The following is a 15,867-nucleotide window of genomic DNA, read 5'->3' on the forward strand; positions in this document are numbered from 1 at the left end:
CGCCCTTGGAGCAGTACCCGCTCGTCCGCTAGCTCCTGTTGCCATCCCCAGCCCCGCCACGATGCCCTGCAAGCTATAGAACGGCGGTCGCCGACGAGCTCATCCACTGCCGCCGTGAACCGACGTGGGAGCGCTATAAAAGGAAGCCCCTCGAGCCCCTCCGAGCACACAAGCAGCCTCACACCGTACTCCTAGTGCCCCCGTTGCCGTCAATTGGAGAGGAAGAGGCCGTCTTCCCCCACACCGGCCAGTTCGGTCACCGCCGCCTCCCGGCTCCGTTCGGCGCAACCAGGGCCTCCCCCTCTCCACTCTCTTCACCAGGAACCCCCTCTCCCTCTCGTGAGTCCATCCCCTGCTCGATTTTGGTCAGGGACTGCCGGAGCCAAAAACTCACTTTGCCCGACGACCACCGTCCACCGTGAAGCTCGCCGCCGGCAGCTCCGTCCACCCCAGAGACCGTATCGACCACCGGAGTGACCGTCTCGATCCCCTGAACCCGCGGATGGCCTCCGTTTCCCGAACGGTGCCGCCATTCGCCGGCGAGCATCGCCGGAGCTCCGCCTCTGTTCGGTCGGAGGAGGCGACGCGCGCGTGGACTGGTCAAACCTGACAAGTGGGCCAGACGGGCCCACTATCAGTGACTCAGGCGCGGTCCATGCTGGATAAGTGGAAACGTGTTTCCAAAATACGCTTTCGACGTGTACGTATATATTCGAACCGTTTTTTCTGTTTTTTTTAATTAACAAATTTTAACTAAAACTTTGACTGAGCTTAACTTTTTAAATACAACTCCAAATGAGTTGATTCTTTTTCCTACCTCTCTCAAATATTGTCTAGTTTATTTTCAGATTTATTTGAAAAAATTTCAAAACAACTTTTTGTGCTGTTTTGAAATTGTGTGTTAACTCAAATATATTTTTTAAATAGGATTTTTTTTAAGAGAGGAGAAAGCTTTCAAGAGTTTTGGAATGCACCTTGCCTCCCCACGACTTAAAGGCAAGCATTCTGAACCCTGGCATAATATTTTGTGCGTTGTTTGAACACGGTGACAACACCACCCTACACAGGCATACGTCATTTTATGTGATGATGTGTTCCTCCTCATGAGTGCATATTAATGATTTTCATGCGAATGGAGTGATATGGTTGTGATGGAAATCACCATCATATGCCTTTCATGCATAACGGAAGGGAAGCTGGGAAGGCCTCTGTCTTGGGTAGACACGGTCTTGTTCCTAGTCCTCTGTCGAGACGGTCGTGTCCGGTATGGCATGAGGGGGTATGTCGTGTGGTGTTTCTATCTGTTGGTTGTAGTATATATATTATTATGCTAATCATGCAGGGAATATTTAAACCTCCTGAGTCGACCGTAGATCGAGTCTTGTTCCGGTAACCCCCATACTTGTTTCGTACTGCCACTTGTCCCTGCCATAGGTAGGGTACGGTTCAGTAAATTGTCAACCCCTTTCCTAGCACACACCGTACAGAGAGGCCATGGTGGAAGATATCGGAGGCATCCGGTAGGCATGCCACCTGGTCCGAGAGCATGGGTGTTTCGGTTGTAGCCGAAGGGGTAGCTCCCCCAGTTTGCGCGCGGTATAAATTTTGTGATCCCATGTTACGTCGAGGTTGTAGCCTCCCCACTTAGAGTTTCGCTTAACGGGTGTCGTGGGTGATTCCAGACACCGGTAAGTTGGGCTGGTGTGTGCGGATAGGTGTGTTTCCAATTAAAAGACCGTAGACGGAATTAGTCCCGATGGACTAAAGGAATCCGTTACTCGTGGGTAAAGAGTACACCCTCTGCAGAGATTAAAACCTATTCGAATAGCCGTGTCCATGGTTAAGGATTACAGTCTGGGATGGGTCAAGTGTCGATCTTAGTGTCGGTCTTTGGAGGAGAAAACTGCTAAACCAGAACATGGATCGTGATTGGTGACTTATGATAATTATGATTTTTATGGGCTAACCCCTTTATAACATTTGAAGTATTGATTATTCCTGGAACGGTTTTACCTCCTGGATATTCACTGTGATTATTTTTACAAGCCCTTTATGTGGTGTCGCTGAGACGCCCGACTGTGGCATTTATTTTATAAGCCCTTTATGTGGTGTCGCTGAGATGCCAGACTGTGGCATTTATTTTATAAGCCCTTTATGTGGTGTCGCTGAGACGCCCGACTGTGGTATTTATTTTATAAGCCCTTTATGTGGTGTCACTGAGATGCCCGACTGTGGCATTTATTTTATCAGCCCTTTATGTGGTGTCGCTGAGACGCCCGACTGTGGCATTTATTTTATAAGCCCTTTATGTGGTGTCGCTGAGACGCCCGACTGTGGCATGCTTGTTATTTATTTTATAATTTTATCACTTCTATGTTATTGCATATCCATAAATAACTTGCTTGCATGCATCAGAGATTTTACTATTTTTGTGACTGACGTCATGATCATAAAATATTTCAGTACAGAATTATCATTGTTATATTATACCCATGTTCATAATGTTTGCGAGTACATTCAAAAGTACTCACTGGCTTGTCCGTGGCTATTGTCTTGGCCAGATTTCTTGCGCGAAGAGGAGCTACCGTGATGACAGCCCCAGAACCCACGAAACGGTGATAGCAGCCCCGCGAAGATAGGAGTTCACCTGGTCAGCTGTTCCTGTGGGAAATGGAGTCCCATAGACGTTGATGATCCACAAACCGCTTCCGCCATCAACCACTAGAAACCAAATTGTTGTACTCACAGGCCAGAATGGTCTTGTACTACATATTTTGCTTTTTGCTTGGAATTTCTGTATCAAGTTGGTGCCTCATCAGCTAATAGTAATCCTGGGGCTGGTGAGCACAAAGGCCATTTTCTGGAAATTAATACCCGGAAAACCGGTCGCCACACCTTGCTGCACCTTATTTACTTTCATTTCTTGTTACCTGTTACAAATTATCCTATCACAAAACTATATGTTACCTACAATTTCACTGCTTGCAGAGAATACCTTACTGAAAACTGCTTGTCATTTCCTTCTGCTCCTTGTTGGGTTCGACACTCTTACTTATCGAAAGGACTACGATAGATCCCCTATACTTGTGGGTCATCACCTACCCTCCCATGGCAGCAGGGTCCTAATGGAAACTAAGGGATATTAAGGCCTCCTTTTAATAGAGAACCGGACCAAAGCATTAGCACTTAGTGAATAAATGAACTCCTCAATCTACGGTCATCACCAGGAAGTGTCCCGATGATACGTGTCCAACGTATCTATAATTTTTGATTGTTCGATGCTATTATATTACCCCTTTTGGATGTTTATGGGCTTTATTTTACACATTTATATCATTTTTGGGACTAACCTACTAACCGGAGGCCCAGCCCGTATTGCTGTTTTTTTGCATATTTCAGTATTTCGAAGAAAAGGAATATCAAACGGAGTCCAAACGGAAAGAAACCTTCGGGAGCGTGATTTTTGGAACGAACGTGATTCAGAGAACTTGGAGTGCAAGTCAAGAAGCAATCGAGGCGGCCAGGAGATAGGAGGGCGCGCCCCCTATCTCCTGGGCCCCTCGAGTGGCCACTGACGTACTTTTTCCTCCTATATATACCCACGTACCCCGAAAACTTTCAGGGAGCCAACGAAAAACAATTTCCACCACCGTAACCTTCTGTATCTGCGAGATCCCATCTTGGAGCCTTTGTCGGTGCTCCGCCGGAGGGGGAATCGACCATGGATGGCTTCTACATCAACACCATAGCCCTTCCGATGAGTTGTGAGTAGTTTACCATAGACCTTCGGGTCCATAGTTATTAGCTAGATGGCTTCTTCTCTCTTTTTGGATCTCAATACAATGTTCTCCCCCTCTCTTGTGGAGATCTATTCAATGTAAACTCTTTTTGCGGTGTGTTTGTCGAGATCCGATGAATTGTGGGTTTATGATCAAGTTTATCTATGAGAAATATTTGAATCTTCTCTGAATTCTTTTATGTATGATTGAGTTATTTTTGCAAGTCTCTTCGAATTATCAGTTTGGTTTGGCCTACTAGATTGATCTTTCTTGCCATGGGAGAAGTGCTTAGCTTTGGGTTCAATCTTGCGGTGTCCTTACCCAGTGACAGAAAGGGTTGCAAGGCACGTATTGTATCGTTACCATCGAGGATAAAAAGATGGGGTTTATATCATATTGCTTGAGTTTATCCCTCTACATCATGTCATCTTTCTTAATGCGTAACTCTGTTTGAGGGAGTCCTGGATTAGGGGGTGTCCGGATGGCCGGACTATGACCTTTGGCCGGACTCCCGGATTATGAAGATACAAGATTGAAGACTTCGTCCCGTGTCCGGATAGGGACTTTCCTTGGCATGGAAGGCAAGCTTGGCGATACGATATGAAGATCTCCTCCCATTGTAACCGACTCTGTGTAACCCTAGCCCTCTCCGGTGTCTATATAAACCGGAGAGGTTTAGTCCGTAGGATGAACAACAATCATACCATAGGCTAGCTTCTAAGGTTTAGCCTCTCCGATCTCGTGGTAGATCAACTCTTGTACTACCCATATCATCAATATTAATCAAGTAGGAGTAGGGTTTTACCTCCACCGAGAGGGCCCGAACCAGGGTAAAAAAATCGTGTCCCTTGTCTCTTGTTACCATCCGCCTAGACGCACAGTTCGGGACCCCTACCCGAGATCCGCCGGTTTTGACACCGACATTGGTGCTTTCATTGAGAGTTCCTCTATGTCGTCACCTTTAGGCCCGATGGCTTCTTCGATCATCAACCACGACGCGGTCCAGGGTGAGACTTTTCTCCCCGGACAGATCTTCGTATTCGGCGGCTTCGCACTGCGGGCCAACTCGCTTGGCCATATGGAGCAGATCAAAAGCTACACCCCTGGCCATCAGGTCAGGTTTGGAAGCTTAAACTACATGGCCGACATCCGCGGGGACTTGATCTTCGACGGATTCAAGCCACGGCCGAGCGTGCCATGCTGTCTCGATGGGCATGATCTAGCTCTGCCGCCGGACAGCACCCAGAGTGCTGCTCAGGTGTCCGCTCCGACCATTAGCTCGGAGCCGACTGCGCTACCCGGGGACGGACGGTTGGACGCCGCCCCAGGCTCCGCAATCTCTATGTCGATCGAGCCGAATACCAGCCTAGTCCTTTGCAAGGCCCGTGACTCCAAGGTGCCGGACTCTGTTTCGGACTCCAAATATCCCGCACCCCTTCCGATCGAACCCGATTGGGCTCCGATCATGGAGTTCACCACCGCGGACGTCTTTCAGCACTCGCCCTTTGGCGACATCCTGGATTCACTAAAGTCTCTCTCTTTGTCAGGAGAGCCCTGGCCGGACTATGGTCAGCAGGGTTGGGATGTGGACGACGAAGAAATTCAAAACCCACCCACCACCCACTTTGTAGCCACTGTCGACGATCTAACCGACATGCTCGACTTCGACTCCGAAGACATCGACGGTATGGACGCCGATGAAGGAGACGACCAAGAACCAGCACCTATAGGGCACTGGAAGGCCACCTCGTCATATGACATATACATGGTGGACACCCCCAAAGCAGGGGATGGCGATGAAAAAGCGGAGGATGACCCCTCCAAGAAGCAACCCAAGCGCCGACGTCAGCGGCGCCGCTCTAAATCCCGCCAAAGCAAGAACGGTGAATCCGGCACCGGAGACGTCAACACCCCGGACAGTGCCGAAGACAACCCCCTCCAGCAGGATTCAGCGCGGGAGGACGAAAGGAGCCAGCCCTCATGAGAGAGCGGCAGACAGAGAGGTCGAGGACGACAATTATATGCCTCCCTCCGAAGACGAGGCAAGCCTCGACGACGACAAATTCATCGTGCCAGAGGATCCCGTCGAACAAGAGCGTTTCAAACGCAGGCTTATGGCCACGGCGAGCAGCCTCAAGAAAAAACAGCAGCAGCTTAGAGCTGACCAAGATCTGCTAGCCGACAGATGGACCGAAGTCCTGGCGGCCGAAGAGTATAAACTCGAACGCCCCTCCAAGAGTTACCCAAAGCGCAGGCTGCTACCCCAACTAGAGGAGGAAGCAACTAAACCTACATCACCAGCGTACGATGCGCCCGATCGGCCACCCCGTAGCCGCAACATAGAGGCCCTTCGGCCCTCAATCCAAGCCGCACCCCGGCGTCGCTCTAAAAATACCAGAGCACGGGGAAACGCAACAGACCTGCGAGCCATATTGGAGGATAAGGCAAGGCAAACAAGATCGACCTACGGATCGTGTGGGCGCCCCACATCACATGACGATAACCGTCACACCGGATATGATAAATACGGCCAGGCCGAATACAATAGACAAAGCTCATCCGAACTACGTCGCGATATAGCCCAGTACAGGGGCGCCGCACACCCACTATGCTTCATAGACGAAGTAATGGATCATCAAATCCCCGAGGGTTTTAAACCCGTAAACATCAAATCATACGATGGCACAACTGATCCCGCGGTATGGATCGAGGATTATCTCCTTCATATCCACATGGCCCGTGGTGATGATCTACACGCCATCAAATACCTCCCGCTCAAGCTTAAAGGACCAGCTCGACATTGGCTTAACAGCCTGCCATCAGAGTCAATTAGTTGCTGGGAGGACCTGGAATCCGCATTCCTTGACAACTTCCAGGGCACTTATGTGCGACCACCAGACGCCGATGACCTAAGCCACATAATCCAGCAGCCAGAGGAATCGGCCAGACAATTCTGGACACGGTTCCTAACCAAGAAAAATCAAATAGTCGACTGTCCGGACGCCGAGGCCCTTGCAGCCTTCAGGCACAACATCCGAGACGAATGGCTTGCCCGGCACCTAGGACAGGAAAAGCCGAAATCTATGGCAGCCCTCACGACACTCATGACCCGCTTTTGCGCGGGCGAAGACAGCTGGCTAGCTCGTAGCAATAACATAACCAAGAGCCCTGGAAATTCGGATACCAAGGACAACAATGGCAGGTCACGTCGCAACAAGCACAAGCGCCGCATTAACGGCGACAATACTGAGGATACGGCAGTCAATGCGGATTCATAGGCTCTAAACCCGGTCAGCGGAAGAAGCCATTCAAAGGAAACCCTCCGGGCCCATCCATCTTAGACCGGATACTCGATCGCTCGTGCCAATACACGGCACCCCCGAAGAACCAGCCAACCACACCAACAGGGATTGTTGGGTGTTCAAGCAGGCAGGCAAGTTAAGTGCCGAAACCAGAGACAAGGGGCTGCATAGCGATGACGAGGAGGAGCCCCGACCGCTGAACAACAGAGGACAGAAGGGATTCCCCCCCGCAAGTGCGGACGGTGAACATGTTATACGCAACCCACATCCCCAAAAGGGAGCGGAAGCGTGCTCTCAAGGACGTCTATGCGTTGGAGCCAGTCGCCCCAAAGTTCAACCCCTGGTCCTCCTGCCCGATCACTTTTGATCGAAGGGACCACCCCACTAGCATCCGTCACGGCGGATTCGCTACATTGGTCCTAGACCCAATCATTGACGGATTTCACCTCACTAGAGTCCTCATGGACGGCGGCAGCAGCCTGAACCTGCTTTATCAGGATACAGTGCAAAAAATGGGTATAGATCCCTCAAGGATTAAACCCACAAAGACAACCTTTAAAGGCGTCATACCAGGTGTAGAAGCCAGCTGTACAGGCTCGGTTACACTCGAAGTGGTCTTCGGATCCCCGGATAATTTCCGAAGCGAAGAGTTAATCTTCGACATAGTCCCATTCCGCAGTGGCTATCACGCCCTGCTCGGACGAACCGCATTTGCAAAATTCAATGCGGTGCCGCACTATGCATATCTCAAGCTCAAGATGCCAGGCCCTCGCGGAGTCATCATGGTAAATGGAAACACCAAACGCTCTCTCCGAACGGATGAGCACACAGCGGCCCTGGCGGCGGAAGTACAGAGCAGCCTCTCAAGGCAACTCTCCAATCTGGGTGTTCAACGGCCGGACAACGTCAAGCGCGCCCGAAGCAACCTACAACAGAGCCGGATGGCACGATCCGAGCAAGCATAGCAGTGCGGCCCCAACCCCAGCCCTCGCCATATGGTGATATCGGTACCACGCGTACATAATTACGCTTTGAAAATACCATGGGCATAAGGGGAGGGGCACAACTACGGCACGCCCAGAATGCGGCTCAACTGCACTTAGGGGCTCCCTATTCGGCCGTTATCTTTTTTTTAATTTTACACTTTCAGGACCCAACTATCCAGAAGGCCTGCCCGGCAATACACTCGACGAACACACGATGCAACAGCCAGGGCGAGCACAAGCTGCGTCGAATGTCCAGGTGGTCTCTATCATGAGTTAAATACCTGTTTTTACTTAAAGACCCGCAGCTTGCCCCTGGAGGGGGACATGTCAAATAATCCCATCTCTTGCTTATCGCACTATTTGTATCGTCCTGCTTTTATAGCAGCCCTTTTTAATAAACAAGACATAGCTCTTATCTATTATTGTATTCATCTATTTTTATACATATATGTTCAGTCATGACATTACGCAACCGTACACCTTGGTACGGCCAATACACCAGGGGCTTAGGTACCCCATAACATGGTGTGAGAAGACCGAACACTCTCCTGAGTGCGGCACCCCGAACTTATAGCATTATATGCATCGGCTCCGAATCATGTCTTGGGTCAATAGTTGGGTTTGCCCGGCTCCCATGTTTTGGTACCTTACGTTCCGCAATGTTGGCTAAGGTAGCGCTGGGAGAACTACTGCAATTGTGCCCCAGTTGAGCTGGGTTAACACCTCAGTAGAGAAAGCTAAAACTGACCGTCATGATAGTGTGAGAGACCGGTCGCTGTTCGCGAGGTTTTTCGAGTCCTTAAAGACTTATGCCGCTTAGAGCGAGGAGCCGGATTTATCTGGCCAAGGCGTGGATAGCGCCCCGAACTCGGTCTTCCGAATACTAGGGGCTTCGCCGAAATTTAAAATTATAGAATTCTATGGCTAAGTGAGAGTGATAAAGCATTATAAGTCCAATGGTCTGGTTCGTTGTGCTAAGCGCCTCCCTAGATGGACCCAAGAATGGGAACAAGAGCGCTCAGGTTTATCCCGAACACCCCAGCACTCGTGGCATGGGGGTAGAAGCCGACGACTTGCATCTCTCAGATTTGATAAACGGCCGCACAGAAGGTAATATTTTAAATTAACAAGCGTTGCTTAACGCACATGAACAAAGTTTTCAGCGTACAGGATAACGAATGCGAGTCTATTCAAAAATTACATCTTTGGAGCACTCATCCGCTATAAGGCGGGCACCCTTTAGGACGCCCTTATAATACATCTCGGGCGTGCGATACTCCTTGCCCGGTGGTCGCGCGTCCGTCAAAAGCTTCTCCGCGTCCAGCTTGCCTCAGTGCACTTTAGCACGGGCAAGGGCCCGACGGGCACCTTCAATACAGACTAAGCGCTTGATGACTTCAATCCACGGACACGCGTCCACCAGCCGCCGCACCAAGCCGAAGTAGCTCCCAGGCATGGCTTCTCCAGGCCACAGCTGAACTATGAGGCCCTTCATGGCCTGTTCGGCCACCTTGTGGAGCTCGACCAGCTGCTTCAGCTGGTCGCTCAGGGGCACCGGATGTTCGGCCTCAGCATACTGAGACCAGAACACCTTTTTCGTCGAGCTCCCCTCCTCGGCTTGGTAGAATGCGGCAGCATCAGACACACTACGGGGCAGATCGGCGAATGCTCCTGGAGAGCTCCGGATCCGGGTAAGTAACAGATAATTTACTTTTATATTCTTGCTTTGCATAAAGAATGCCTTACCCACCGCTATCTTCTTCATCGCCTCGATCTCCTTGAGGGCCTTCTGGGCTTCGGCCTTAGCGGTTTTGGCACTCTCAAGAGCCAAGGCGAGCTCGGACTCTCGAGTCTTCGAGTCACGCTCCAAACTCTCGTGTTTTTCCACGAGAGCCTGGAGCTCTTGTTGCACCTCCGCCACCCACGCCTCCTGCTTCTCTTGCTCGGTGCGCTCCAAGGCCGCACTATTTTCGGCCTTGGAGACCGCCTCCTTCAGGGTTGCCACCTCGGCCGTGGCCCCTGCAACATTTAGTTGGTCCTGTCATTATTTGCAACCAAGTATTTCTATATACATTTACATGCGGTACTACATACCCTCCTTGTCCTTGAGATGCTTCTTGGCACGGCCGAGCTCGTTCTCGGACCGAACGAGGCTCTCCTTCAATGCATTGACCTCCGCAGTCAGTGCGGCAGAGGTCAGCAGCGTAGCCTGCATTCCCATATTGACATATTTATATTAGACTCCTGCGTATATCTTTTTAGATCCTCAGCTCGGCTTTTCTTTCCGAACGCCGAACTGAGCATCAGGGGCTACTGTCTATGCGGTAACATTTTTATATGTTTCGAACACATACCTCAAAACCTATTAACATACTTGTACAGGCTTCTGTCGGCCCGCTCTTGGCAGACTGAACCTTCTCAATCACCGCACTCATAACAGTGCAGTGTTCCTCATCGATGGAGGCGCCTTAAGCACCTCCAGCAAATTGTCCGGCGCCTCCAGATGGACGGAGGTCGCCGGCGTCGTAGGCTTGCCCTTCTTATGAAGGCACCGCCTGTCGGACTCTAGAACCGTTGGTGGTTCCGGAGTAGTGTCCGGCCCGGGGCTGGACTTAGATCCCTCTGGAGCTTTACCCCCTTTGGGCCTGGAGTCTGGGAGGTCGCCTTGAGGCGCCTCCAGGACCACCTCCTCCTGGTTCGGTCCCCTTCGGGACCCCACCTCGGCGTCGTCCGCGGGGAAACGGGAGGAGGCCGTCGGAAGTGAAGCGCTGTTCACATCCGACGAATTCAGGGAGCCGCTCGATGAATCGCCGAGCTGAGCTCTGGGCAGGCTGCATAATTAAATTCGGCATTAGAAATTACCGAATAATAGAGGAGCGCCGTAAGTCATTCGGGTAACCGGACACTTACGATTTTGCCAGGGGCTTGACCCTGAATGGCCATTCCTCCCCGCCGTCTTCGGCATTGGAGGCGTAGTCCGGCAGAAGGGTCTTCCCCTTCTTGGACCCTCCGGCCTCCCTAGTTGGGGCGGCCTTCCTTTTCTTTCCTCCCCCCGTTGGAGGGGGAGAGGCTTCTTCTTTCTCCTCCTCGTCTTCAGAGGCGGAGGGTGCTTCGGGGTTGTCGGGCGATGTATCCGACACCACCAAGCGCTGGGAGCTCTTTTGAGTCCCCGTGGCCTTCTTCTTGGCCTTCTTCTCCGGCACCACGTGAGGTGTCGGAACCACCAGCCCCGTCAATCAGGCGTCCGCTGGGTCTTCTGGTAAGGGAGCCGGACAGATAACCTGCCCGGACTTCTTCAGCCAGTCCTGTCAAAGGTAGGGGAGTTTAGATCCCGCATAGAGTCAGACTATGAAAGACAGGAGTCCCGTAAAGGGTATAATAGCTTACCTCGTTGGCCCGACGTCGCGAGCTGAATCCGTGATCTTCGGTAGCAGATGCGGGGGCCTCGGCGCCCTTGAACAGCACCTTCCAGGCATCCTCGTACGTGGTGTCGAAGAGCCCGCTCAGGGCTTGGTGCTGTGCCGGATCGAACTCCCACAATTTGAAGGCCCGTTGTTGGCATGGGAGGATACGGCGGATAAGCATGACTTGGACTACATTGACAAGCTTGAGATTCTTTTCACCAGCTTTTGGACGCGGGTTTGGAGTCTGGTCAGCTCTTTCGAATCTTCCCACATTAGGCCCGTCTCTTTCCAGGAGGTGAGCCGTGTGGGAAAGCCGGATCGGAATTCGGGGGGTGCCGCCCATTTGGGGTCGCGCGGCTCGGTGATGTAGAACCACCCCGATTGCCACGCTTTAATTGTCTCCACAAAGGAGCCCTCGAGCCATAGGACGTTGGCCATCCGGCCCACCATGGAGCCTCCGCACTCCGCTTGGCGGCCGCCCACTACTTTCGGCTTGACATTAAAAGTCTTCAGCCATAAGCCAAAGTGGGGCTGGATGTAGAGGAAGGCCTCGCACACGATGATAAACGCCAAGATGTTGAGGACGAAGTTCGCGCCAGGTCGTGGAAGTCCAGGTCGTAGTAGAACATGAGCCCCCGGACGAACGGGTGAAGAGGAAAGCCCAGTCCGCGGAGGAAATGGGGGAGAAAAATGACCCTCTCATGGGGCCTGGGGGTGGGGATGAGTTGCCCCACATCTGGAAGCCGGTGCGCGATGTCGTCAGATAGGTATCTGGCCTCCCTCAGCTTTTTGATTTGCCCCTCCGTGACGGAGGAGGCCATCCATCTACCTCCCGCTCCGGACATGATTGGAGAAGGTTGAGGTGGGAAGTGCGGGCTTGGGCGTTGGAGCTCGAGTGCGCAGGGACGGATAGGCAAAGGAGGAAGAAGGCGTAAATGGAAAGGGTAGAATCTTATCCCCTTATATGGGCGGCCGAAACTACGAGCCCCCACCGGCCTAATAAAACTCGCTTATCCCCCAAGCGCCGCGGTTAATGGCGCGGTTGGGTTACCCACGCCCGTATTGATGAGAATCCCGGAATAAGGGGACACGATCTCTGCTTCGACAAGACGTGCCAAGGAAACCGCCTCGCTAAACACGCTGAGGTGGAACAGTAAAACGATTCGAATAAAGGCTTGACCGTGGCGTGATGTCACGTTGCGGAATACGTCAGCAGATTAGATTTGTGCGGAAATTATTCTCTCTACGGTGGTATGTGGAACTTATTTTTGCAGAGCCGGACACTATCCTTGTGTTCAACATCTTCTATGAAGTATTCGGAGGAGGAACCCGCCTTGCAATGCCGAAGACAATTTGCGCGCCGGACTCGTCGTCATTGAAGCCTGGTTCAGGGGCTACTGAGGGAGTCCTGGATTAGGGGGTGTCCGGATGGCCGGACTATGACCTTTGGCCGGACTCCCGGACTATGAAGATACAAGATTGAAGACTTCGTCCCGTGTCCGGATGGGACTTTCCTTGGCGTGGAAGGCAAGCTTGGCGATACGATATGAAGATCTCCTCCCATTGTAACCGACTCTGTGTAACCCTAGCCCTCTCCGGTGTCTATATAAACCGGAGAGTTTTAGTCCGTAGGACGAACAACAATCATACCATAGGCTAGCTTCTAGGGTTTAGCCTCTCCGATCTCGTGGTAGATCAACTCTTGTACTACCCATATCATCAATATTAATCAAGCAGGAGTAGGGTTTTACCTCCACCGAGAGGGCCCGAACCTGGGTAAAAACATCGTGTCCCTTGTCTCCTGTTACCATCCGCCTAGACGCATAGTTCGGGACCCCCTACCCGAGATCCGCCAGTTTTGACACCGACACTGTTCTTATGAACTTAATACTCTAGATGCATGCTAGATAGCGGTCGATGTGTGGAGTAATAGTAGTAGATGCAGGCAGGAGTCGGTCTACTTGTCACGGACGTGATGCCTATATACATGATCATGCCTAGATAATCTCATAATTATTCGCTTTTCTATCAATGGCTCGACACTAATTTGTTCACCCACCATAATACTTATGCTATCTTGAGAGAAGCCACTAGTGAAACCTATGGCCCCGGGGTCTATCTTTTATCATATAAGCTTTCAATCTACTTTTATTTGCATCTTTACTTTTCGCATCTATATTATAAAATACCAAAAATATATTTATCTTATCATACTATCTCTATCAGATCTCACTTTCGCAATTGGCCGTGAAGGGATTGACAACCACTTTATTGCGTTGGTTGTGAGTTCTTTGTTTGTTTGTGTAGGTGCGTGGGACTTTTGAGGAGCCTCCTACTGGATTGATACCTTGGTTCTCAAAAACTGAGGGAAATACTTACGCTACTATTGCTGCATCACCCTTTCCTCTTCAAGGAAAACCAACTTAAGCTCAAGACGTAGCAAGAAGGATTTCTGGCGCCGTTGTCGGGGAGGCTTCCACCAAGTCAAGTCAAGATTTGACCTCCCGCCAACGTGCAATTTCTGGCGCCGTTGCCGGGGAGGTCTTCGCTCAAGTCAAGACATACCAAGTACCCATCACAAACTCATCTCCGTAGCATTTACATTATTTCCCATTTGCCTCTCATTTTCCTCTCCCCCACTTCACCCTTGCCATTTTATTTGCCCTCTCTTTCCCAATCTCTCTCTCTTTCGTTAGCCTTCTTCTTCTCCCTCGCTTTTGTTTGCCGTTATGTCTGAAATTGGGGAGATTATCATTGATATGGACAATAATGATAACATGGAAAATTCTGAAGCTCCGGCTGAAGAACCCCCTATCTTGCATACTAAAAAGTTTCAAATCGGTAGTGGTAACATTATTGGAAAAGGTGTTATTCAAGATTTCTTTACTTGTGCCGGTGCTTTACCTTCCATGGGTGGTTCTATTCTTCATAGAACTAGTAGTCTTGCGGATGCTATCACTATGCTTGTAGTTGAACTTGAAAGACAATTTATGCATATGCATCCTTGCATATAAAGAATTTTCCTAGAATTTTCTAATTTTGAGCATTCTTCTGTTAAGCGCGCTATTACTATCTTTTTGGCTCATGAGTTTAGATTTATAATAAGAGAGGCCAAAGAAATCTTTGCGCACTATAGGGTGGACGCCGATCGTCCTCCCATAGAGGCGATCCTCTTTGATCAAGAAGAAATTAGGCGTTTTCAATCTTCGGACTATGTTGCTTTCAATGAAAACCTTAGAAAAAAGGTTCCTACCAATGTCCTAGTTGATCGAATTTCTGAACTTAATAATGATTTTGCTCTTCAGTATAGGCTCACGAGATTTTGCCAAAAGAATGCTTATAGTGACGAATTAGTTGTGCATTATGAAGGGCCAAAGGAGGAACCCGTTCCTCCTGTGATTGATCTTGGGGACTTTTGTCCCGCTAAATTTAGCCCATTTGATTACTTTTGCTTGCCTCAAAGAAAACTTGCTGCTGAACGTAGAGAATATGAGATGAGTTTTCAAGATCTAACTTATTATTATGGCACTACTTAGATCTATCTTCGCTTTTATGCCTAGCTAGGGGCGTTAAACGATAGTGCTAGTTGGGAAGCAACCCAATTTTATTTGTGTTTTTTGTTTTTGTTTCTGTTTAGTAATAAATTTTGCGTCTACCTTCTGTTTAGATGTGTTTTTATGTTTTAATTAGTGTTTGTGCCAAGTAGAACCTATAGGATAACCTATGATGATAGTTAATTTGATTCTGCTGAAAAACAGAAACTTTGCACACACGAAATTAGTTTTGTTAAATCACAGAAATGTTCTTTTGCGTTGATTCTTTTTGCTGCTGATCAATAGACAAATGCACAGGACTTCCTATTTTGGTAGGATTGTTAGAGTTCCAGAAGTTTGCGTTAGTTACAGATTACTACAGACTGTTCTGTTTTTGACAGATTCTGTTTTTCGTGTGTTGTTTGCTTATTTTGATGCATCTATGGCTAGTATTAAGTGGTATGAACCATAGAGTACTTGGAATACAGTAGGTTTAACACCAAAATAAATAAATAATGAGTTCATTACAGTACCTTATGTGGTGGTTTTTGTTTTCTTTCACTAATGGAGCTTATAAGATTTCCTATTGAGTTTTGTGTTGTGAAGTTTTTAAGTTTTGGGTAAAGATTTGATGGACTATGAAATAAGGAGCGGCAAAAGCCTAAGCTTGGGGATGCCCATGGCACCCCAAGATATTCAAGAGTAGCCAAAAGCCTAAGCTTGGGGATTCACCCGGAAGGCATCCCTCTTTCGTCTTCGTTCATTGGTAACTTTACTTGGAGCTATATTTTTATTCGCCACATGATATGTGTTTTGCTTGGAGGGCCATGTGTGATATTAGTCTTTGCTTTTTAGTTTACCAC

The sequence above is a fragment of the Triticum aestivum genome, chromosome 2B (genome assembly GCF_018294505.1).
Source record: "Triticum aestivum cultivar Chinese Spring chromosome 2B, IWGSC CS RefSeq v2.1, whole genome shotgun sequence".
NCBI lineage: Eukaryota > Viridiplantae > Streptophyta > Magnoliopsida > Poales > Poaceae > Triticum > Triticum aestivum.